The 24,422-nt window shown below is 38.0% G+C and overlaps 1 long non-coding RNA gene across 2 annotated transcripts in view; it reads left to right on the top strand.

The window, feature by feature from the left end:
- LOC146767607 (uncharacterized) overlaps positions 1-23,388 on the top strand; it is a 121,760-nt gene extending 98,372 nt beyond the window's left edge. The window contains exons 2-5 of one of the 2 annotated variants that reach the window (XR_014955147.1): positions 14,450-14,548; positions 14,642-14,822; positions 15,249-15,889; positions 21,224-23,388. This is a non-coding gene — a long non-coding RNA (uncharacterized LOC146767607). Of the gene's footprint in view, positions 1-14,449; positions 14,549-14,641; positions 14,823-15,248 lie in introns of both variants that reach the window. The other variant, XR_014955146.1, reaches the window with a different exon arrangement.
- Positions 23,389-24,422: the final 1,034 nt, after the last annotated feature.

The following is a 24,422-nucleotide window of genomic DNA, read 5'->3' as shown; positions in this document are numbered from 1 at the left end:
CCCTCTTTTTCAATGATAATCCTTAGTTTCTAGTGCACCCGCTGCATAGAGTTGCAGGTAAATTTATGGATTTACTTTTGTTTCCATGCTGAATCAGATTGAATCTTCTGGAGTGTAGCCAAAAGACACCTGCAAACATTTTTACTATCTGATCTTCTTAGTCCCTCTGTTGTTGTGACAGTTTGTCTCCTATGGTATCCAGATTTTTTCACTTGTGATGATAAAGAACTTCAGCTCCAGCTCAGATTCCAGCTGGTTCCTCTTGTCAGGTTCATAACATAGGCAATGCACTTAACCCAGTTATTCAACTATTACATTTGAAAACAGTTTTGCTGAATGAAATAACAGCAGTGCTTCAAGCCTCAATTAGGCCACTGTATTGTATTGTTTCTGCTATCAGACTGGTTCCTAGCAGGCTGTCTTGGGCCAGCCTCACCATGTCTTTTGTCTTTTATATTAAATCTAGGACATGGTGTCATGTCTAGGACACCTTGTCATAGCTAGACTTTACTGGATTTAAGATGCCTATGTCTTGGTGGTTACAGAGAAATGTGACCAGGGAGAAGAATGTGGATTTTGGTAGCAATCTCCATTGTTAAATAAGGCAGACAGCAGGTGCTGGTCAAGGGTTTTGTGTCATAGCTGATGGGTATTTTCAGGATCTGCTATCAAGTGTGGCTTAATCATTGGACCAGGTAATTTGTTTGAAATTGTAAACTATAGCTTTCAGCAACTTGATCCATGTAAATGATAAAGTTCAGGCCTGGGTTTTGTTGTGAAACTTGCCCCTAATTTGTCTGGCTTTCTTCTTGGATATTGCAAACTGGAAAAATTGTTTCTGTCAGTTATTACCTTTGCATTTATGATATGTAAGGATATAGCCTCAGTGAAATGGGAGAAGCTATTTATTATTGTAACGAGCCTGATATTGTGCTAAATTCCTCTTGAACAGACTAATTGTATCCATGTTCATTTTCTCAAAGGGATGAGAATTATATGTGGGATTAGAAGGGTTCAGGGAAATTTTCCAAAGTCAGTCCTTGTCATTTGATGCTGTATAGGGATAAACTTTGTATGTTCTTGTAAAATGTTATACTGTTGAAGTAACTGGGACTTGTTTAATCTCCTGGCCTTTCCAGTGTAAATGTTTTAGTATTTCATGTGTTCCTGTGATTTCTGGGTTTCGAAAAGAGCTATCTATTGAATCCTATTTTGGCTATCATCAAGAAGCAAAAGCTAAAGGCTTGCCCATTCATCTTTACTGCTCTAAAATTTCTACTGGAAGGTCCTAGAAGATTGATACACTGATAAGGCTTCCTTTGCTTCATTCTACCTGAGACCTTATCTCTGCCATCAACAGGTTTAGAATCTTGTCTCTGACAATTATGTCACTGGCTCCTACCTTGTTATGACTGAAGAGGTTTTCTTGTGTTTATAAGAATCCACAAGATTAATGTAGATGAAACAGGAGAAAATACTGCATTGGGAGGGTCCTCTGAAAGTGTCTAGTCATGGGACAGCTTTGCAAAAAATTATACTAAACACAGAAGTCTGAAAAGGGTGTGTGAAAACACCTTATGGTAACAGTAAATGTTAAAAAGCAAAATAAAATAACCCCTGTGTGTATGCATGCACATCTACATGTATAATCATCTGAATTCCTCCTCTCCAAAGTGAGCAATTTTGATGATCAAACAGATTTTCTCTTACCCACATGTTTGCTGCTTGCACAGCCCTGATTATAATTAGTCCCTTATGCAAATGGCATATGGAGCCTTGGGAGGAGAAGTGTCTTGGAAACAGGAAGAAAGTTTCTTGAGAAAATGCCAGGAGATGAAGAGAGGTGTCCAGACTCTTGGACATAACAGATATTTGCACTGCTGGCAGAGCTTACACACCTCCTATGCCATGTGGATCCATTTGTTTATGCCCGTGCCTGCATCTGTCCCAGACATGCACCTCTCATTCAGAGAAAAAAGGGTCACAGGTTCCCCTCTCAACCCCACCCTGTATTTGCTCTCCCTCTTCAAGGCAAACAAACCAAGCCAATGCAGCCTCAAGGAGGAAAGCAGATTGGTAGGGACCCATGAAAGTCTCTGCTCAGCCCCCTGCTCAAAGCAGGGTGACCTCAAAATGGCACAGGACCTTTTCCCATGAAGTTTTGAGCATCTCCAGAGATGGATTTTCTGCAGCCTCCCTTGCAACAGCCTGACTCAGGGCTTATCTACTCTCTTTGGAAAACCTTTTTTCCCCAATTCCCAGACCAGTCAGTAGGACTTTGAACTGTTGGCCAATAGCCTTTGAGCCCAATGGTTCAGACAGCTTTTCAGACACCTTGGGCACTTCCTTGGCTCTCATCAGCAAAGATGATGGTTGTCATCATCAGAATTTCTGGCAGTGTTTCCTCAAAGTGCTTTAGTGGTACCACCTTTTTCTCTGTAGTGTTTAAATTTAGTACAATGTTCACAGGGATTTCTGGGAAGGGCTTTCTAATACACTGGATTCTACTTAGACCAGAATCCTGATTATGGGTTCACCTTGCCAATAAGATGATTATAATCAATTGTTGTCCTTTACTTTACAGTTCCGATGGTAGATGAAAGAAAATAATAATGTTTAGGAGACTCAATGCAATTGTAAAGCTTGGAGAGATGACTGAACAGACAATAAATGAAAATTATGCCTCTATTTGACTCACATTAGCACCCCGATTCCTTTTTATAGCACAGAGCTGTTTATGGGAGCCACTTGCACTTACTGTTTCTTAGTCATAATCAAGGAGCAGTTTTTAACATTTTGCTAGGTTATGTTCTCTAGTTTTGGAAAACCATATGTCCTTTTGGCATGGCCAGATACTGCTATTACTTTCTAAAAGTAAACAGGATCAGTTTACTGTTATACTAGCTTGAGGCTAACCCCTGATGCAGGAGTGAGGTATAATGGATGAAGTATAATACCTTGCACTGATATAATACCTTGCACTGTGTCCCTGACCTCAGGTCCCATTATGAATTGGTGCAGGTCTCTAAGGATGAATTCCTTGTTTGATAACCTGCTTGAGCAGGATCCAATTGTTCCTGAGGAGCAGCTGCCACTCTTTACACTGGATAATGCTTCACTCCATTCTGACCCTCCTGTCTCCTGTGTGGGAGAAGCTGGCTGGGCCAGTGCCTGTGAATCTTTCATGGAACCTTTACTTTTCTTGTACAGATTCTGGGATGTCCCCTGCCTCAGTAGTTCTGTTGGTGTTTTCCAGTTTGAGAGGCTTTCAATGATATGTTTGTTCAGTGACAGTTCCCAGTATATTCCATTGGGTATATGCATAATTTTGTATAAAGCATTTCAGCCTAGGAAAATTGTTTAATCTCTGGAACTGTTGTAGACTTCCTTCTTGCTGCTGTTTGTTTATTTGTGGGTTTTGTTTGGGTTTTTTTTTCTTTTTTCTTTTTTTTTTTTTTTGTTACTGTTGTTGATTGTTTGACCTGTTTTAACAAGACAATCTGCAGGGAGATTCTTGTTTGATGGCTAATTATTTGTTTGCTAATGATATTTTAATTTTGTTTCATCTATTAATTCCCTCCTGGTTAAGATTTCAAAGCTTCATCTACTAGGATCTTCTAGAAACCCTACTATCTCTTAATTACAGTTTATCTTCAAATCCCTACAAAACAGCTGGAATCAAACTTCTCTTGAATGTCCTGGTGTTTTGGAGCTTTTTTTTGAGTTAAGGTAGATGTATTGATAGTTATTCCTGGATCAACTTATGATTTGAAAAGTTGGCTTCAAAACGTATGTGAAACGTACCCTCACAGTTAACTGCAGAGGCAAAATAACTCACTGTACCTTCACTAGGATATAATTTAGTCTTTTGTGGTCAATGTAACAATTTAACTTGCACTCTTTTTAGAGTCACCAAAGAAAGTAATTTATTTCTGTTAGATTTGGTGTTTTAATGGGAGTGGAACCTTTCATACTCTTGTGTCTTGGCTAACATTATCGTATTCTCTCTCTTTTTTCCTCATTTACATCTTTATTAGATGGCATATGAATTTACTTAACTGCATTCTACGAATACCAGTAGTTGCATATCATGCATGGCCATCACTTGTAAGTAGAGCCTTTCTCTAGGGAAGCCTAAAGATGCTTTTAAAGAAACCCAACCAAAACTAGGGCTTTTTTTCACATGCCAGGTTAATTTAGGTTGATGTTGCTGTCTCAGGCTGTCATACACAGACATATTCATGTTGTGGAAGGCTTTCTTGGTTCCAGACAGTTTATTGCTGTAAAGGCACTTTATTTTCTGTAAGCAATCACTGTCTCATTATTCTTATACAGATCTGTAGAGTCAGGAGTAAAGTATCTCTTTCAGGAACTTAGGGATTAATACAGGCAATTCTCTCAGAAATTGCTCTTTATTAAAGAGTGATGTGGCTAGCTCCAGAAGAATCAGAAAAAAAATATCTTTCCTTCATAGAAAATGCTATTTTTATTTAAATCTGATTTGATTTTATAAATTTTTGGTTTCTGTTCTGGAATAAACATTTCTGGAAATAAACCATGAGAAAATTTCCTTCAAGCAAGGTTTTGCCACTACTTTCTTCTCAATTTTTAAAAAGGTTTATATAGGCTTTTATACCTTACTCATCACCCTAGCTTCTCTGAATGCTTTCCAGAGGATGCCAAGTGTTGTGCATAATATCTGACATATGTGGTTTGTTATCTTTCTGATTCTCTTCCCAGAAGGAAAATTGTAAGTGCAGCAGTGTGTTTACTTTTGAAGGACTTTGGGGATGGGAGATAGTTTGTCTAGCCTTTGGTTGAAATTCCTGCTACCTTTTTGACCCTTCAGCAAATCTTTCTGAAGTACCAAGCAGTCAGTGGCTGCTACCTTCTGCTGTTAATTCTAGGAACAGGCAGAAGGCAGTAACATTTCAATATTTATTCATGTTCCTTTAAGGAGCCTTAAATGACAACTGACTTCTCTGTTAATGGAGGAACAGTAAAAGAAACAGTGAGCTGACAAAAGTCCAACTTTCTGATCTTAAATAGTTCACCTTAAAGTACTTACTGTTTATATGAACTCCTAGTTTCTACTAACAGTCATATTGTACAACTGATGCAAGACCTGACTTACTTCCATTGTATGTGGAGGGGATATAGTTGAAGTGTAGGAGAGCCATGGCTCAGGTGAGCCACTGACAGGACAAATTCCACAAGCACATGTTTCACTTGCATTGCTCACACTTTTTGGTAGCAAGACAATTCAACTTACCAGTATCAAACCCATGCATTCTAAATGATTTCTTGTAATTTTAAGATTAAGTCATTGTTTTCAGTAATGGTCGGTGTAGATGCAAGCAGCTGTGTCTTTTAGCATGATTAATACTCAGCTATACCTGTTCTGGCATGGCAATAGCATTTCTTGTTGATAATAATCTTTCCCTTCCTTCCCACAAAAAACTGTCACCAATAGCATGGACTCCACCTTTCAGAAAAGTTGGAACAAAAGTGAGACTCAGACAGACCAAAGGTTAGCAAGTAATTGCTTACTCTCTTCTTAGATTTTTCTCTGGCGTTTATGTACATGCTAACTTTAAAACCAGTTAATATTCTTACACAGCTCTTGAATCCTTTTGTCTTTCGCAGTGTTACTTTCTTTGCTTTCACTATTTCACCATTTCACTATGGTTTGGTGCACAGCCAGGCTTTGGAATCCAAGAGGGCCATTTTACAAACTATTAAACTGAGAATTAATATGTTTTTTGTAAAACCACATGCATTTCTCCGCTTTTCATTTTGTTTCCAAAATTAGTCTTGCAAATGGAGCATTGGGACTGTAATTGCTGAGATTTCTTCCTCCGCACCTCCTCCAAGGGTTGAAGATGAATCATTGGAATCCTGGAGGAGCTCGGGGCCTGGCAAACCTAGTGATTCAAAGTGAAGCCTTCAAAAACATTGCCAGTATTTTTTAAGCCCTGCTGTCTGACACAGCTCTGGGTTGTTTTCTAGAGGGTTAAGCTGCTTAACTGGTCTCTGAATTGTGACAGCTGACCAGGCGTTTTGGCCTGATCATGGGGTGGGAGTCTGGCAGTGAAAAGGGGAGGAAGAGAGAAGATGAACCCAGTGAACAAGAAGAGGTTGCATTTTCTGTAGGTGGAGATGTTGCATGGGAATCAGGGATTAGAGGGCACTACGGAGACATGGGGTTCTAAAGTCAGGTGAAAAGGTATTTCTGGAGAGTAAGGGTGGTCATAGGATGGCAGTGTTGATAAGAAAAGGGAAGAAGAAATAGTTTGCACAATAAGGAGGAGGAAAATAGAGGTGACAGTCTCAGGTATAGGTAGCATGTCATGCTGAAATGTGGAAAGTTAGATGCCAAATCTGCCTTCCAATTATTAGTTTACTAGAGAAAGGCAATTGTGATTAATTCCTGCTATAAGCATGGAAGTGTTTTTGTAATAGTAGCAGTGTATATATGGATCTGGATTTATTTTATTGGTGGGATTTCAGTTTAATCGCATTAATATTCTAAGAAGGTCATTCTGGTGATTACTACTTCTGTATGAAATTCCCTTTAGTCTTCACAGTGTCTTCTATCATGAGACTCTCTGGAAGGACCTGAGGGACTGAGTGGATAATCTATTAATTCAGATAAACACTTATTATGTCTATCTCTTCAGGAATGAGAGAGTAGTTTTGGCCCCAACACATCCTCACTGGATTTGTTTCACATACACACTATTGTGAAACATTCTAATTATTTATCTCATGGTTGAATTTTATGTCCTTTCTATTAAAGTTATTCTGCAAGTGATGCAGTCCACTGGATTAAGGGATTGAGAGTGCTGAATAGGATTTGTTACAACATACTGTCAGAAAGGAAGAATTTCTTGATTTAAAGCTGATAATCAGATGAGCTCAAAAAAGAAAAATAGTCCTGGATTCCTCTTTTTAGTACTGTATGCTTTTTACTTACCTGGCTGTGTGCATGTAGAGCTCTTTTCAAAACAGGCACTTTTTTCTTTAAGGGTTTCATCTGACTGATTTGTAGCACGTAGTACCCTACTGACAATTGATATCATACAGAAGGTTGACAGACCAGGTTTTAAATTAAGATGAGAACAAGAAGGGATCGCAGAAAAGAAAGAAGAACTGTTGAAAAAAAAAGGCAAGAACCAGAAGTTAAGATCACACAGTCATTTGGGATTTCAGTCACCTTGAGTTACAAAATGTTCTTTTATTCATACTGTTTTAATTGGAGTGTTAAACAGTTCAACAAGAACAGTTCATGCATAAGTCTTTTGAAAGAAATTAATTATGAAAGGACATATATTGAAAGAGCTTGTAGTGAGAATGCAAAAAAAACTTTATGAATATGGGACTATGGGAAGCATTGTGAGACATGTAATTTACCACCACACTGTCTAGGCAGTGGATTTCCCTTTTTTTTTTTTTTTTTTTTTTTTTTTCACTTTTAACCTTCTTGTATTATGCATTCTCCTTAGACCTCACCTTTCAGCTTTCTTTGTGCAATTTCAGGCTTTGGTTCCTGCACCCAACTGGGCTTGTTTGCCACCACCAAAAAAATGTTTTCAGATCAGTTAATTAATTTCTGATATTTGTATCCTAATGCAACTAATGTATATTGCATTGAAAGGACTTAACACATTGGCCCTGAGGCTTGGAATTCTTCTATGTGCCAGCACTTGTGGGAATCACTGCTCATTTCTTCACTGTGCTATATGCCAGCAATACTAACATAATTCACCTGGGTGGGGTTTTTGACAGGAATGCTGTTTCTTGCATGTCAGTAGAATTTACAAGTTAAAATCTGTGTTTCAAACAAACAAATCTTGTGCATATTATATCCACTTTTTATTACTTTATCCTTCCATTATGGTTCTATGTTTATAAATTCCAGGTCTTCCTAATTTTTCTATAGACTTTCCACCTGAAAAGTTCTGATCTCCATCTTTCTCTTGTATTTTCACAGTTGACATACTTGGATCATTGCTTGTTTCTTGTATGCACAATTATTTGAGGTTCTGAAATATTTCTCATTGTTTACCTCAGGTGAGTTGATGCCAACCCATGATGTAATGTCATTACAGAAGAGCTTTGCAAAGGGAAAGTTTTGTGTTTCCCTTGGTGAATGAGCTCTGATTTTCATAGCCAAGGAAGTTCTGCATTTGAAAACTACAAGTGTCCTACCCCTAAACCAATTAGATTTACCTTATATTTGGATGGTTTCAGCTGCCTATGGACCTTGACACCTAAATTTCACCCAAAAAAACACAAACAGAAAGCAAATGTGCAAAAGTTTATCTGAGCAGACTGGAAATCTCTGTTAAGAGAGAGCATGGTTAGACACAGGCAAATAAATCCCGGGTGTAATTTCACTGACTCAGATGCAGTTGCATCAGAGGTTAATTTAAGTATATTTTGCTTCCTTTAAAAAGCAATATGAGGAGAGAAATGAGCCCGTTAAGAGCTTCACAAATAGTTAGGTTCAAAAAATGGCCAAGATCTACACAACTGAGGTAGCAGGGAGATGAGGGAATGGGGCATTAAGTAAGAATATTAACTGCATTTTCTTTGCACTGGGATAATTTTACAAGTGTGACCTTAAAAAAAATCTCTTATTAACATTTGTATAATTTTCCTTCCTTCTGGCCAAAACACAGGATCTTTGACCATTTGTAATGTTATGCTACCATGTACAGCTAACATTTAACAGTACCTAGTTGTTTGATGCTGACTAGTGTGTATTCTCAGCTACCATGCTTTTAGCAAGCATGAGAGATGCAAGTGCAAAACAGAGAACATTTCACAAGAGATTGGATTAATGGGCATGATTTTATAGAGGATCTTTTTATTTTCTTAAATGCTTTTCTGTAATAACCTGAAAATAAGACTAAGCGCACTTCTACTACCCTGAGCAATGAATGTATCATTTTTTCTTAAGATGATGACCCTGATACTAGTGAAGAAAGGAACTTAAATCATGCAAGACCCTGCTGTTAATACAGCTTTTTCTTTTTCCTTGTATAAGTTTCACCAAACATGTTACATGTTCTTGGCTGGATAAAATGGTGGGGTTCTGTAACAGTGTTATAAATTGTCCAGCTTACACCATGGAACATTTTCATTCCACACACCAGAGTGAGTGTGACGTCTATGATCTGTTTAAGGTATTCCATGTTCACACAGGTACTGAGAGATGGTGATCTTTTACTCCCTACGTGTCCTGGTAATAGCACCTAGGGTCAGGGAGCTCATTTCATCAAAACCTAATGGATTTGTTATTGATTTGGCTGGGATTTATTTTATTTTTCCCCCTTCAGAACTGCTCTTTTTTTTTTTTTTTGTTATTTCAGTTTTTGAATCTAGATGATGACATGCCCAAATAAACAAACTGTTGCCAGCGATAAGCAGGCAGTGGGATCAAGCAGGAAGGGAAAGTAAAGGCTCGTCTTTTCAGCAGCAGCATTACTGTGGTTCATTTTTCACATTTTGATTCTGTACGTTAAATTATACCAAAACAGATATTCTACATATCTGTCTAATGGAACATATAAAGGCAGGAGTACCATTATTTTCATATTTGTCACAAACTCCACTGCACACAGATCAGATTTTAGCTGACATTTCATTGATTTGTACAGCTGTTACTTATCTTGCATGTCTGTGATGTATAGTTAGAAAAAATCCATTTACTTTGCATATTTCAAGACATTAAAATCAGTACACCATATTCTGTGCTAAAATGACTATATGAAGTGACATTTATACTTTTTGTTCTGTCTACAAGTACGTAACAAATTTTTAGAAACTTGGGGGTTTTTTACAGAGAATGTTTTATGTGTGTAGGGAATCGTAATGATAGTTTCATCAGAAGACTTGGTAATCTCAGGGTTATTTTACCACCAAAGCCCTAGGAAGGAATTAATTTTGTTGAACTTTCAGTAGTCCATTTTATTGTTTCCCTGTATCTTTGTAAATGGATTTGAGACATATTTCAAGTTCCAAGACATTTGATAAAATATTTGCTAGTACATGATAAAAACTATTATAATGATTCTGGCCAAAATCCTGCAAACTATTGAAAAAGCAAAACTTGGAAACACTTGAGACCTGGCCTTCTGAATAACAGAATTCTTAAGTTTGGAAAAGACCTCTAAGATCATCAAGTCCAACCATTAACCTTACACCACTGTATTCATCAACAAACTGTGTCCCCAGGTGCTAGATCTGCACACCTTTTACACCACTTGCAGGGGTGGCAATTCCACCACTTCCCTGGGCAGCCTGTTTCAAAGCCTGACCATCCTTTCAGTGAAGGATTTCTTCCTAATGTCCAGCATTCTTCCTGGTGCAGCCTGAAGCCATTTCCCCTCATCCTGTCTCTGGTTACCTGAGCAAAGAGGCTGATCCTGACCTGGCTACAGCCTCCTTTCAGGTGGTTGTAGAGAGCAATAAGGTCACCTGAACCTTCTTTTCTCCAGGCTAAACACTCCCAGATTCCCCAGCTGCTCCTCACAAGACTTGTGCTCCAGACCCTTCATCAGCTCCATTGCCCTTCTCTGGACACACTCCTCAATGCAGCACCTCAATGTCCTTTTCAAAGTGAGTGGCCCAGAACTGAACACAGGATTTGAGGTTCAGCCTTGCCAGTGATGAGTACAGAGGGACAATCACTGCCCTGGTCCTGTTGGCCACACTATTCCCGATAAAAGCCAGGGTTCTTGGGGTTGTTGTGACCCAAGGGCAGGACCTGGCACTTTACTTTTTTGAACTGAGGTTCAATATATTTGGCCTTGGGGCATGGATCCAGTCTTTCAAAATCCATTTCCAGAGCCTTCCTACCCTCCAGCAAATCAACATGTCCAGCCAGTACTATGAAGGCAAATATTTTAAATGAGTCTTGATCATCTTATGGAAATATAATTGTATAATCAGAAGAGAACATTTCTGACACAAGAAATTTGTTGTGAGTCCCTGCTTATCTGACTTTGTTTGTTTGTTTTCCCTTGGAAAAGAGAGGTTATCTTCCTGGATTGAAGGGTTTTCTTCCTTGAAAGGAATCTGAATAACTGGAATAATTTTGAGGATTTATGTTTTATTATCCCTGTGCACCAGAGGACATAGAGTTCTTGATGTTCTTCTGTGGGTCAGGAGGGATTTCTCCTGCCCCTTTCCCAGTGAGGCATAGGGCTGTTGCAGTGGATGCCTCTCTTGAAGCTTGTTCCTGTTGTACCGAGTCAACTAGAATAGTTTCAGCTAGAGAGGAGCTGAAACCAGGGTATATGGCTGCTCCCTGTGACACCGAATTATTACCGGATTGGTCTGGTTTTGTTTAGACTGTCATTGTCTTATTTAGGCTTGGCAGGAAATTTATTCTGAAAATGGTACAGCTGTTTGTTGTTTGATTTTTGTGGATTTCTTTTTTTTTTGTTTGTTTGGGTTTTTTAGCTGTTTGGTTTGTTTTTTTGCAGTGCTCTGTAATATAAGTCATGAGCTTTCACAGATTTGCTCAAAATTTTATCTAAATAATCCAGTTCCATTTCATGGACCTTAGTTTCTTCTTCTCTGTTCCTTTTGCATATTAAATTTCTGTGGGGGTGTTTTTATGTGTGTGAAATACATGATTTATGGTGTTGTCTGGAACAGATGTTGTGAATAAGATAACTATAGTACTCTTGCCCATGATTGTGGGAATCTAGTCTCAGTGGGCGAAGGGATCATTTCCACCCTTTTGGGAGATTTGTTGAGGTAAAATTTACCTGACATGGAATGCTGCCACCTCTTCTTAGACTCATACAAGGAAAAAAGATGAGCCCCTTCTGCATGGAGTATAAAAAGGTATTTAATTTCATCACCTGTGCTTCTCCCCATCCTTTGTAAGTCCCTCCAATTGGAGTACTGTGTTTCTCCAACCTATGAGGGAGCAAAGGGTGGTCATTTAGAGGCAAATGTAGGATCACACTTAACCTGCTTCATATCTTTGATTTGTATTTGCAGAGAATCCTTGCAGAAACAAATACAGATTTATGGTGTATGAATTATTGAGGGCGTCCCTATCACAGCTATAAGAATTGGAGGTTGTGGGGTAGTCTCGGCCTGAGCTCCCTTCTGGATGGGAAGTGAGTTACCCTGGCATCCTTCACAGCATTTTGAAGAATGCATAGGGAATGAAAGTGAAAGCTACATGAGGATTGTTCTAAACAGCTTCCAGCAGTTCTATCTGTGATAGGCAATAATCATGGCTGTTGAAGTCTGAATGCAAAAAAAACTCTGGCTGAGATTTGACATCATCTTTCTGAATGGGGGATAAACAGAGAAATATTAGCTTTGATCTTATAAAAATATGGAGACTGGAGGCTTGCTTTTAACCGAAGGCATTCAAACTGTATAATTCCCCAAATATTGTGTAGCAGACACTTGTCACTTTATAAAAGTGGTAAATAATCCTATTATGTGCTATAGTTAAATTTATAAAGGCTGAGTTACGGACCTAATTCAAACCTGTTTATTCAGAAAAGCACAAACTGTATTTTGAAATGAAGTCTGCACAAAGTGGAATCTGATTCCATAGAAACAGATACTGTGTCTTGCAGTGAGAAAAGCTTCTATTGAATCATACTGCATCACGTACTGCACATAATGCACTGGATAAGGAGGTGTATATTCAGTGGTCGCCACTCAGTTTATGGCCCCACCAGGGGCTTCCTAGAGTAAGTGACCTTTATTTGAGATGCTTGTCTTTTTTTAGATATAAAGTACAGCAAGAATCTTAGAATAAATTGTGGCATAAAATACATTAAAGGTTGGAAAATATTCTAGTCACTTTTAAAATGTCTAAGCCATCCTTGCTCTGTAAACTGTTTTCTGGTGATTGATGGCAGGTGGTGTGGGGCTGTTAACTGATGGAGTCTTTAAATAGCACACCAGACAACTTCAGATGTACCTGACATTGGAAGGTAGGGCTTATCAGCAGCTCTCTGTCTTGTTTTCTGAGGAAAGGGCATAAGTTGTATAATAAAGGAAATATAGATATTAGGAAGTTTCATTTTTTTGTGTAACAGTCAGATCTGAACAAACTTCGAACATGGATAGGAATCCAGTCCTAATTGCTTAAACAAAGGCAAATGATAGTCTAAAATTTTGTATGTAATTAAAAATGCCCTGATAATCAAAGACATGCATACAGTATTATTGTACTCACTGCATCAGTACTCAAAATTACTTCTGATTTAAGAATTCAAATGTGAAATTAAACCACTTTTGTTTTGCTAGAATTTATTTTGGGCCATTCTTAGTGTCTTTTTGATTTGTCACACTTTTGTTTTTTCTCTCATTAAGTTTTCATGCTTTGGGGGCTTTTTATGTTTCTCTTTTTTTCATGTCTTGTGACATTTAATGTCTTGGTAGGGTAACATGGGTCTGTTCTTATCTCTCAGTTGTCACCTGCTGTCAGCCTTCACAGTCACCATCATCTGTCTCATCTCTCCTGATTCTTTGCCATGCTACAAGCAGCAGTTTTAATGCAATGTAGACTAAAATGGCAATGATGGACAAAATATTACTTTTTTTTTCACATCCAGAACAAGTAGCAGGCATTGCAAATCATCCATAATACCTGGCTGAAGACATACTATAAGTACAAAATGCTGTGTACTTTTTCTACGATGCAAACTTTAGAAAAAAAACAATCTGGATTAGTTTCTTTCTTAATGCCCTGTCTATGTAGTTATAGGTTGAATTCAAGCTTTTGGCCCTGCACTTAATTTAAAATTAAATAGATTAATGAGAAAAGTCTTGAACAGTATCATGACGTCAGTGGTATTCAACCTGAACAATGGAACTGGTAAACGTTGAAGTGGAAATTGTGTTTGTGGGAGATGGATGAAATTCTTTGGGCAGTGATCAGAATACTTGCAAACCTTTGTGTTTAAACCTGCATGTCTGCCTGCTTTTCCTGTGATATGGACATAAGCAACAGTGACAATGCTTTGCTTACCCCTTAGCCTTATCCATACCAGTCCAGTGTCTGACCATGACCAGATCTCTTTACACGTTATAGCTGTACATGGAGGGTCATTCTATTAATAAGCACATTTCCAGTTGGGTTAGATTTTGAGTAAAAACTACTGTGAAATCTTCTGCTGTGCTTTATAAAGGTGAGCAGGTTTCAGTGGTGGAACAACCCCTAAGGTAGAGCAAATTTCTGCATTGTTGTAGCAGAACAGAGCAGTTATTCCTGGGGAGGATACTTTTTGTCTGCTTTCTGCAGTCAGCTGAACAGAGGTCAGATTTGTTGGAAGCTGCTTAATTGTACAGGCAGCACTGCTCAGACCATGGAGCACAGCTTCATGCTGTTCTCTCAGCTGTCTGCTCCTTCTGCAATGATTGGCTCTGCTTCTTTTCAACTGTGAACATCTCGCTACAGGCCTTCCTTGATCGTGCTGCCTTATGGCTCGAGACCAAGGTGTGGGCAATAATCACCATCTGGAGGGAGAGGGAGATTCAGGGCCAGCTGAACTTGGCTGTAAGTAGTGTTTGAAATGGGCATGGGAGGCTCTACACCAGGCCACCATTCCTCTATCCTGGAAAGCTTCATTCTACCCTGGTCCCCTGGCAGGCAGTGCCTCTGCAGGTACCTACAGGAGCTGTGGGAGCTGCTGCTACTGGGGCAGGAGCAGCTTGTACTGACCAGCCACTCCAAGCAGGGCAGCCCTTCCTTCTTCAGCCTGGTCCTGAGGGTGCTGGAAGCAAACTGGTATGGAATAGAAGCAGCCCCTGCACAGAGCAGCCAGATAACTGTAAGTAAGCAGGAAGCTTTTCCCTTAGTAGGGGGGCTGGTGGGCTGCATTTTGTCTCTGCAAGAGACAGTGCCCCTGCTGAGTTTGGGACTGTGTTTCCATCTATAATACACATATCTGCAGACTACAGGTTTCAGGAAACATAGTAATGCATGGCAGAGTATCTCAGTGCCTTTGAGTGGAATGGGTAATTTCCCCATTGCTGTTAGTTGGGATGAGTGCTAGTATCAATCACATTCTTGTGATATTTTTTTTTTTTTTTTTTTGTAATCCTACTTAGGATGCTTCCATAACTTAAAAAGGAAAATAAAGTTGTATTGAGTATCATACCACTAGTTTCCATTTGTTAAAGACATATTTCTACATCAGAAATAACTTACTGCCATGGCTTGTCTTACAATCTGTCTGTTTTCCTTTGCTTAACAGGGTCCAAGAGTATTTGCAGGGGAGAGGCAGGAAAGGAATGCAACTGCTAAGCTCCTTATGGCCCACATCACTGCCTGGCAGCATTCTCCAGCTGCTAAGATGGATGTTTTATGTACGTGGAAGTAGAGGTAGATTGTTTTCTGTGTGAGATGTATGGTTTTATTAGAAAACTCATGCGTCTCATTACGTGAAGGTCTACGCTTCTCTGAACAGAAGCATTTGAATTATGTTCTAACAATCCAACAAATATCCTGTTTGTTTTGATTTCAGTTAAGTTGTGATAATCTAATATGTTTTTGGAGTACCAGAGTTAAAATATGGCACCATCCATATTCTTCATTCAGCATAGATATGTACCGAAAAGTCATTTTTTTGCAAGAGTTAAGAATGCCCACACTCTTGATAAATCTATCCTGAATAGCAAAGAATAAACTGCAGAAATTTTGAATTAATTCTGATATGTTTTATCAGAAGTATGGGCAAGCCTTGCTCTCTTTTGCTTTCTTTTTCCTGCTCTCTTTCTGTCTCAAGGGAATTCTTCTGCAAGGTGTTTTTTTTATTTCTGTGTAGGTTTTCTTCCAAGATCTAAGATGTAGTGCTACTTCAGAAATGGAATTAAATCACTTGGATGAAAAGCAAAGGTACCTCATGTCATCTCTGATGAAATCCCAAAGTAACTAAGTCTGGGTATACTAAAACATACCTCTCTGTTTTTCTACCCTGGATTTCTTAATTTTTGTGGATTAAGTAGAATGCTTGGTTCTTTACTTGCAGTGCCGCTGGCAAAATCTGTGGTTCTGTTTTCTGTAGGAAGATCTAATATTTTTAATTTTGTGAAAGAGGCACTACTCAAGCTGCAGTTAGCATGAATTCAGTCTGCCCCAAGGTCCTTGAATATGTGTAGTCCCAGGATTACACTGATTAATCAGAACTTCTGCAATTTCCCCTTGCACATATCATGCATCATGCCAAGTGTGAAAGAAAGATTAAAAAGTACAGAAGGAAGCAATAAATTAGAGTATAGTCCTCCTGAAACATTTGAAAAATGCTGGAGAGTTCTTAATTTTAGCATCCTCTAGTACTAGTAAATGGTTATGAAATCTACTTTAAAGGTCTTCTAAACACACAATTTGGTCTCCTAAGAAATAATGGCCTGCTACCTCTTTGGCATCATTATTTCAAGCAGCAGAAGCTTGTACTAAACTATATCTAGAGCTCTCACTATTAAGTATTGTTCTGCATAAAGACATATATAAATAGCCTAGGCACTTTTACTGTGATTTCATACATTAAACCAATGGTAATGTTGTAAAACTTAGGAAGCCAAAAGTTAAGAATACTGCATTCGGTATTCTCTGCAATCTTAAATTGTTATTCGTGTGCATAAACACCATAATGCACTATTTTATTACATGCTTTTTTTCCTCCAAAATGCTCTAGCCTCATTAAATACATAGAATAAAAATGGTACCATTCACTGTTACAAAATGAGGTGTGTGGTGAAAGAATGAAGGGTTTATTAGGAGAATGATGTCATGGAAAAAGCAACTAAATGCCATTCTTATCCCTTGTAGTCTTTTCCTTCATCTGCCACAAAATAATTTGGGGAAGTTTCTTAGATTTTTATAAGTTGTCACTTATTATAGCTCTTACTTTCTACAAACCTAACTCAGTGTTATAAAAGTGCTGAGCTCTCACAACCACAGCTGATGTCTACTGGATTTTTGCTTTGAAATACAGAGTTTTTTAAAAGGCTATATAAGCAAATAAATAAAAGTTAGTGTTATCAATTTAGGATATAAATTCTTGCGGTTTTCACTTCTGCTGCTGTACTTTTTGTTGCTTTGCCTGAAAAATAAGGACAGTAACAAAATTAACTAGATAGCTGAGGTGTTTAGGGGAGAATACTGTGGAAAAAAACAGGAGAAAATTAGCTACTCTATAGACAGCATAGGAAAGACTGTTGTGTAAGTAATAAGGCCAAGGGCCAAAATTAGGGTAAAAATAACTAAGGGGTTATAACAACTCACTCCTTGAACTCTATGCCAAGTGGAAATGAGACAGGAGTCCAATTGAAAAATTCTATGCATATAATTTATAGCAATATCATAACCTCTATGTACAGTGGAATTGAATTAAGACTTTTGTTATTGCCTGTTCTGAACACTTTACTCTTCAGCTTGATGGCTTTTTGTCACCTTTCATGCTTTTTTTCCCTGTAATGAAAACTTCATACATATAAAATTTGAGAATGTATGAGTAGGTATGCATCTGGATGTAAATTCTCCTAAATTTTTATGGATACCACTTACATGCAAAGAATATGCAGTGTGGACATATAGATAGTCTTTGTTCCAAAGGAAGTCCACATTTGTTAGTGTTAATAGCCAGTTTGCATCCATGCTGAATGAGCAGCTGCAGAGAATCAGGATATTGGAGATGATGCTTCCTTCTGGGTTGCTACAATAAACTCTTGTTTTGGTGCTTTGATTTAAAGCACTGAAAATCTCCAAAGGAATGTGTCAGGACACCGAAGGATTCTTTTCCATTTAGAGTACAATGGAGAAAATATTCTTAGGCTCTCCAGAGAGATAAATATGAGATTTCAATACATTAATTGTATTTAAAATGAAAGTGTGTTGAAAGCGTTCTATTGAATATTAAGTAGATCCTATTATAATATACCTCAGATCAGAGTATAGGATTTTCCCTTAATACTTTGCAAGCTACTGCTTATCTCAACTACAGAAGACATTCTATACTAAGGCTTATTTTGGCTATAGATTCAAGGGTCCTGAGTCTAATATGGCCTGTAGGATGACTGAGCTGCAGTAGTACTTGCTGAATGATTCATTAAACAGTGTTCACATCATCTTCAAAGAAAAATACTTTTCCTTTCTGCTCAGTGAACAGAAGCAGCTGCTGTGAATATGGGTATTGACAAGAAGCTAACGTAATCAAATGAGTAATATTCAAAGGGAAGAAAAAGCACATCTATCATGTTCATGCAGGAGGTAATAAGTAAAATTGCTGTAATACTTACTTTTCCAAATGAAAATGGTTCACATTCATATATACCTTATATCCAGACTGAGCCCAAGGTATTTTTTTTAAAATTCATGAACAGTATAGGATCTGTATGTGTAAGCAGGAAAAACATATACAGTCAAGTCAGGAAACCCAAATGCCAGAAATGGGCTCTGCAAATTTGTGTATTGTGTAGCAATGAGATGAAGCACATTTCAAATAATTAAGTACATACTATTTCAATAAACCATTTTGACACATGGCATGCTATGTAGGGTTTGAATCCAAAGCTTCAGGGCTAGATTTACAGCCTTTGTTATTTTGTGTTGATGCAGTTACTATCAGATTGCAACTAGTATTGCTTTCGCTGACAGTAGCAGCAGTAAATCACTGCTCTGTGTGAAGAGTCATAATGGAGAGCTGCACAGCACCACAGCAGGGACATCTATTCTGCAGGTAGTGTAGAGATGCTTCTGGATTTGGGAACTGGAAAATCAAGCAACTGATATTTGAACCTCCCATGTTATCATTGGTGGAGAGGGAGATTTACAATGTAAATGGAATGTAGAAAAATCTCAATTCCTTGATAGAGCTTCAGCATCTCTGAAACAGGATGGTATCATGTGTTTGAATTGGGCCAAATTTGGGGTTATTTTAATGGGACCAGAATATACATATATTCTTTTCAGGATTGCTAAATGTTAAGGTCCTCTTCTGCCTATGTTCCCAGAAAGACCAAGTCACTGACATATGACTGAAGCTGCAAGCTTGAACGTCTCCAGGGTAGATTCATTAGGCCAGGTGCTCCTGCCTGCCATACAGAAGTGAGCTGATATCATTACATCAATTAGAAATTATCTTAACCAATATAAATTTGCCAGTAACATTTGTGTTGAATTTTGATTAATCTCCATAGTAGTTCTTTTTCTTCTGCTGGGTGGAGATGGGAAAGCTGCAATTTGTGAAATCCCCAGCACTACCACCAGCACTCAGCTGTAAATGTGCCAGGCCTTTTTTCCAGGAAATGGGATAGTTAAGTGTTTCAAGGCTCTGGAACTTCCCCCCACCCCCAGATTAGACTTTTACAGCATTTCTGGCTGTTATCCATTAGACTTCTCTCAGCCACACTGATTTTCACCCCTTATATCAAGTCTTAGTGACCTACCCTGTAGAAGCTCATCCCCTTTATACAGTCTTCCAGTTCTATTATGCCTGAAGCTAGCAAAGTCAAATGATGTATGTTTCAGACAGGCATCTAATCAGAGTGATTTGTAGGCACTCTGAGAGGAACCAAAGTCCAACCAGTGCCCCAGTGATAAAAGCCCACTGATTAATCCCAAGACTACACTTTGCTGTGATTTGCCATTTGTGCAGAATAAATAAAACATGATCCATTTCATGGTCAACTGCTGGAAAACAGTTGCTTGTTAAAGTGTCTCACAGAAATGAGAGAAAGAGAACTTGTCTGTGATTCTACCCCAGTCTTTTTTCCCCCAACTAAGATTGTTAATGGGTGGGTTTGGTGTTCCAGAAATGTTTCCTAATGAGTACATTATTTAATATAGTAGATGCTGGTGGATTTATTTAATTTTTTCTAATCGGTTTAGACAGGATTATATATCCATCCATAAATAGCTTTAAATGCATGATAAACATATCAAAGGCCTGGCTAGCAACAAGAAAGCAATCTTTCAGAGAGGCCTGAAAACTAAGAAACTCGTAATGTAACCCACTGCACAAGCTACTGCTTTGTATCTATGAATGTTCTTTTTTTTTCTTGACAGACCTTTTGCCAAAGGATAAGCCAAATATTTATTCTAATATAATTTAAATTCCATTTTTTTCTTGCTAGTTAATTTATAACCTCATTGTTTTATAAATAGGGCTTAAAAAATGTCTCTTGGGAAATGAGTCTCTTTCTTACCTAGTCTCCCTTGCACTGTGCAATTGGTTGTATTCTCTGGCTTCAGAATCAGAAATAGTTTTCTCTACCATAACCAGTAAAGAAGGAAGATAATTTGATTAGGTAATTGGAAAAAAAAAAGACTAGTTTACCATATTTTTTTTATTTATTGTGCCTGAGCTATATATAAAACTATACAGATAGAAAAGGACAGTACTTATTGCATCCTCAGAGAGAAATATATTGTTGAGGAAAAGCAGTCCATTGATTTTTTTTGGGCATTTTTATATGCAAACAGTATTTTGAAGAATCTAGTTTGTTGTTAAGCTGCCTTCATGGTTCAGTGAGAGCTGACATCCTGAATCCAGGATGCTGGTGAGAGATTACACAGCTCTCTCAGGATACCGCCAAATGTGAGATCTTTCATTGCAAAGGTATTTGGCTTTTTATGAACAGTAGGAGAAGACAAAAGAGTGAAAAGGACTTCTGTGCTTGACAACCACATGACTGGATGATATGAAAGGCAATGTTATGTTTGGAGGAAAGAGTGCAGAAATGGCATGTTATTTTATGGTTTGGAGCTAGAATAAGAGTCTTTTGCAGAAGACAGGTACTTATTTCCCCTATCAAGTAAAGCTGCTGTTCAGTACCAGTGGCCAGTAGAATTTTTTACTGATGACAGCAACCATGGCTGGGTGTGCCACAAATTAAGAAGTGAGAAATAGAAAACTGTATTTTTTCACTAAGTGATTTAGTAGAGAGTTAGGTGGAAAAAAGAAATCAAAACACCCTGATTCTAAGAACTGTAAGAAAATGGGCTGGCTTTACTTTTTTGTGTACTCTGAATTTTCCATTTCTTTTATCCTAAGTAGTGCTGTGTTTGAGAATTAATGGCCTGTAACAATCAGTTTAGTTTGACACTCCAACTTAGTGTTGTAGCATGAAAGAATAATTTATTTAAGTGCCCCAGAGCAGATGAGTTTTTTCCTCTTGGATTTCTGGTATATATTTAGTTTTATTTTGTGATTTTATTAAGGACCCCTAGGGTTTGAATCAGTTCTTTGCTGCTGCCAACAGAAGACACACAGCTTGATCTGGAAGGAGTAATTCTTAATAATCAAGAGACACTTACTAATGGAACCATCTCCAGCAGACATGAGCACCTCAACCTCTAAATCAGCCCAAGGGCCTTCCAGCCCAAGTGGAAGTCATCTGGTGGTTGAAACTGAAGACTGAAAGGCCTGAATCAATTTTCATGTCTGAAAAGGTTTGCCTTCTGTGTGCCAGGGCAGACTATAGGATCAATTCAGAACTACAGGGAACCTTTTCTCTCCCATTTTTCTCTCTGCTCAGTAGCTAGAACAGTAGGTAACACATCATTCAAAGCTAGCAGCATGGATGCTAATGATGGCATGTCATTTTAGAGGAAAAAATGTTTTGTTGACAATAAACCCTTTTGCTTTATGATTTGGTTATGTTACATGCAGCAAGATGTATTTAGTGATGGCAGCTATGAAGGCAATATGAGGGCTTGTGACAGCTGCAAAAATTTGTTGTCAGACTCATACCCACATTTTATTTTTCTTCAGAGTGGTTCAGTCCAGTCTTTTAGACATCTTTACATGTTTTTGTAACACCATGTTAATACTTCTCAGCTAGGAAATTTGGAAAATTAAAACCCTTTTTCCTGTTCACACATCCATACATTCAGCAGTTCTTTGTTCCATACAAATAAAAATATTATGAGAAAACTAAGTTTTTCGGGGTTTTTAATTTTGGTTAGTAAAAAGATGAATCTGATTTTTCAGTTGATTCTTGGGGTTGCTTGGGCACCTGTACACCAAATTGTTATTGTTAAGACAAATTTTATTGCAGATAAATGCTTTGCTGTGTCCTGAAACACCAGCTAGTAACACATAGCCTCACAGGAAAAAGCCCTGCCAGTGTGAGTTTGGTAAGCATTAGTATTTTTTCTGCTTTTCCAGTTGACTACCAATATGTATTTCTTGTGATGGAAGCTGTTCCTCTTCTAATGAGAAAAATTGTTGCAGTCATTCCAGGATTTCTTTCTAGTGAGCTTAATGCCAATGTCCAGGAGTAACAGGGTGCTGCAGCACCCATCTCCCATTGCTGAAGTAGCAAACATCATTCATTAAGAAAGGAAAGAAACATTTTACTTTTTCCTAAGGTCCTTCCTATTGATACGCACAAATGAAATTCCATAGAGAGGACAGAGAGAATGTGTGTCTTAGCAATGATATTGAACTTGACATTAATGTTGCTAGTGGAAAGAATCTTTGAATCTGTAGAAGCATTTTCCCTTTTTAGTTTGGGCTAATGGGTTTTTAGTTTCTCTGTGTAGATGTTTGTTGACTTGCATGTTAGAATATGTTAGGGTTTTTTATTGCTTAGTGAATTGCTAGCAGCAGTTTAAAAATGACTAGAAAGACTAAGCAATGGGGTTAAGCAATTGATTTTTACAGAATGGTACTTTTAATCCATGGTAATTCTGAATTACTAATTTAATTTGCAAAAATTAGGTGACTACTTGGCAACTACTTCTGTCCAGCATCCCCAAATACATTTAAAAAACCTTTTATCTACCTACTAGTGGCAGAATTTTGAATGCTTATCTTTCCATTTCCCCTCATTTCATATGCTTCTGAACTAACAGTGAACATGGTATTAATGTTGTTAGAGAGAATAACCTTTGTATCTGCAGAAACATTTTCCTTTTCTGTTGGCCTATGAAAACCTTTCTGGATAGGCATTAGCAGGGAAAGTGAACTTAATTGAGGCACTATTTGTACATTCTCTTAAATCTCTTGTAAGGACAAAATCAGACCCAGAAATAATTCTGATTTCTTACTAAATGCAATTTCTCCTTAGCAAAATTACTTATTTGGCTGTGTTTCCAGTTGTTTTCTGGGCTGCACATCTCCATCCATGATTGCTTTACATGCTTGAAGCATGAGATTTATGTTGTCTGGTTCATACTAACAGTGCAAGATGCTTTAGGAAGACTTGTATTTTTGAGTTTGTTACCAACTGATTAAGGAACCATCTGCTCCAATATGGAGGGTTTCTCCCTGGATGACCAATTGTGTGAAAAGACATTGTGAAGTAGCTGGGAAGGAGCATCCTGCTTACTCAGCTGGAGCCAAAACAGCACTGATGACATCCTTGAAGAGGGCACCCATAGCTGCCACGTGAGCTCTTCTCACACTTCTATTGCATGCAGTGCTCTTGCTGAAGCATGAAGTGATGCTGCTTCTGGGAGGTCAGATTATCAGATCTTCAGTCATTTTCTTCCCAGGAATTCTGCCATCTGGTAGGTAAATGCTGGGGTACTGCTTGAAATCAAACACAGTATAAATCTACATGTTCAAAAATGACTTAGATGTTGGTTAATATGTTAGAAAGAAAAAAAGGAAAAGGATGTGTACTGAAGGGTTTTGTCATGGTGATGTGTCTAATTATATGCTCACTTTTTAACTGTTATTGCCTTTCATAGGATCACAAACTCCATGCTTAATGAACCATGACTTCAGATTAGCTAACAATACGGGTAGGTTAACAAAGTCCCTGGCTTCCAGCATTTGCATCATGTTGCAGCCATAATGTGGATACACATGTTGAGAGTACACATCAAAGGAAAACAAGGGCAGGCAAACACCACATATTTTTAATAACTAGATTTATTCTGAAAGTGCAGAAACTGGATTTTTCATTTTGTAAAAAGTTTCATGTCTTTAAAGTCTGTCCTGTCTTAAAACAAAAATAAGAATTGTGACTTCAGGGAGAAAGGCTGTGAAATGCCTTCCTAAAAAAGTGTTATTTTAGAGAAACCAGGCTTATTTTAACTTAAATGTAGATTAGATTTTAAATTTTATTTTGAGCAACTGTTTTGAAAATAGAATGGTTTGCAGCATAATATACATATTTTTTCCAATTAGACTACTGCTGTGAAAAGATGAAATATCTGTGAGCAGGTACTATCTAGTGGGGGAAAAAATAACAAACCCATAAAAATCCTCATTTGGGAATTTTTGAAAAGCCCTAGTTTTATCCAAGAGATATTCCCTCTTGTAACTTGTTCTTGGGCTCCAAAAAGGGCTGACTGCAAAATGTCAGCATGGTACATGAGAAGGTCTGGAATCCCAGAGCAGCCAGTGGTATGAATACACAAAATCACATGGCTCCCAGGCTGGAAAGGAGGAGAGCTGGTATACTGGGAATTACAA

This window comes from Lonchura striata, chromosome 4, assembly GCF_050655825.1.
Source record: "Lonchura striata isolate lonStrDom1 chromosome 4, ASM5065582v1, whole genome shotgun sequence".
Classification (NCBI taxonomy): domain Eukaryota; kingdom Metazoa; phylum Chordata; class Aves; order Passeriformes; family Estrildidae; genus Lonchura; species Lonchura striata.
The sequence above is the reverse complement of the archived record's forward strand: the minus strand, read 5'-3'. Positions and strand labels throughout refer to the sequence as shown.